At 40.6% G+C, this 2147-nt stretch overlaps 1 protein-coding gene across 5 annotated transcripts in view; it reads right to left on the minus strand.

The window, feature by feature from the left end:
* dpf3 (double PHD fingers 3) overlaps positions 1-2147 on the minus strand; it is a 25416-nt gene that overhangs the window by 8720 nt on the left and 14549 nt on the right. The window lies entirely within an intron of this gene.

A 2147-nucleotide genomic window follows, 5' to 3' on the forward strand; every position in this document is an offset into this window, starting at 1 on the left:
AAGCTCATTGTGGGACTGGCTCTAGCGGCTGTAATTCTGAATTTTGGAAAAAAGAGTTCAGATACGGTATTAGGGGACCACTAAGGTCTATATAAAAGAGACTTCAGATACAGTATTAGGGGACCACTAAGGTCTATATAAAAGAGACTTCAGATACAGTATAGGGGACACTATGGTCTATATAAAAGAGACTTAGATACAGTTGGGGACCACTAGGTCTATATAAAAGAGACTTCAGATACAGTATTAGGGGACCACTAAGGTCTATATAAAAAGACTTCAGATACGGTATTAGGGGACCACTAAGGTCTATATTAAAGAGACTTCAGATACAGTATTAGGGGACCACTAAGGTCTATATAAAAGAGACTTCAGATACGGTATTAGGGGACCACTAAGGTCTATATAAAAGCATCCAAAGAACACCATGTCATGGGACCTTTAAATGTTCTCTACTGGCTATCTGCAAGCCACTTGAGTAATCGGCTTTGTGACCGGCATTTTTAAAGTTATCTTATTTAGAAAGGAGTTTCAAAAGCTTTTTTTGAATGAACAACATGCCCATTGACTAAAGAGGTGAAAATACATCCGTATCAATGTGTTTCCTCTACACAGGATGTAAAGGGAGTTTTGTCAGTGGCACCAGGTGCACAGTAAGAGAAAAAGGAAATAATGAATGACATTTTTTTTCTCCATGGGGTTGAACTTGCTGCAGCATTGACTCTCTGTCCACGTCTTTGATCTCCAACACCAAGATGAGAACAGAATGAAGTAAGGATGTGATAAGAAAAGCAGGGAATGTGCAAGGCTAGTAAGGCTCTGAGATGTTCTTAGTGAATACAGAGCTTCTTCACCTCTGGGTGGGTCTCCCCCCTCCTCCCCCTTCTCCTCCTCTCATTTCTTTGTGTGTATTTGTGTGGGTTGACTTGCTGGCATAAACAAGACATTTCTCCCCTCCCCACTCTGTATTCCCCCCTTCACCTCCGTTCTCTGCTGACACCCTCTCTCCTCCTTTATACTAAATCCCTACTAAAGCCTTTGCTCTCCTCTCCCCTAGTTTCTCTGCCCTCACCCATCCTCCTTCCCCTTTATAACCTTCTCGTCCTACACCCCCAACCCGTACGAAGAAACACCCATACACGCTCACACATTTATTGATTTGAATCCACTGCTGAATTTAAAGTGGCATATCACCAATTTGACACATGTAGGTCAGTTTATTTGCCAGACGGAGTACTAGTTTGTGAAAGCACTAAGCAGTTGTATGATGTTGTCTGTGGCTGTGGAGGAGCTTTCCAATCTTTAAAAAATGAATCCTGATGATGTCACAGTGATGTCATAAGGGTTATCTGGGGTTGGAAGGGTTTGAGGCTTACAAAGATTCCTTGGAGTTGCTTCGTGGGAAATGTAGGATCCAGAATTTTAAGAGCTTGATCCATACTACGAACAAAAAAATCAGGATATAACTTTATGGGAGTGCAACATTAAATCACTGTAGTGATTCAGTAATGTAAATTGGCCAATACCATAGCACCCCTGACATTACAATTAGGGTTAGGAACTAAGAAAAACATGAGAAAAAAATACAAAAAAGAAGGTAAACTTAAACTACATGCTCAATGCTTTTTTTGTACATCTTAAATGTATGTTAGGTATCCCAAAAATATCGTATTCTTATGCATTAGCTTACCCCTTTTTTGTAACTCTGATCAGAGTTTACACTGAGGGAAGCAAAATGGCTGCTGAGGCCAGGCCACTGACTTGTAGAGCTGCGACATAAGAAGCAGAGGGTCTACTTTACAAAACAAGGAGTTAAATTCTGGTTTTGTACTATTTCAAAGTAGCGTTGTGACAGAGCCTCTGTGTATCTTCACACACACACACACACACACACAGACAAACCTCTCTGCTCAGGAAGCATTAAATAAACATAAAGTTTTTCCAAAATCCTGAAAGGAGAGCACTCACATTCCTCTGTCGTGTTATGATAGATATCTGGGCCAATCTGCCGAAATGGATCACTGAAAAACAAAACTGGAGACTCTTTTATGCTACAAAGGATTTTCTGCTTTTGTAAACTAAAGTGTATCACTAGTCTTTCCATCTCTGTGTTTTACTTGGTTGGCTGCTTGCTTCCAGGGAGTTTA

Source organism: Etheostoma spectabile, chromosome 18 (assembly GCF_008692095.1).
Source record: "Etheostoma spectabile isolate EspeVRDwgs_2016 chromosome 18, UIUC_Espe_1.0, whole genome shotgun sequence".
NCBI classification, from domain to species: domain Eukaryota; kingdom Metazoa; phylum Chordata; class Actinopteri; order Perciformes; family Percidae; genus Etheostoma; species Etheostoma spectabile.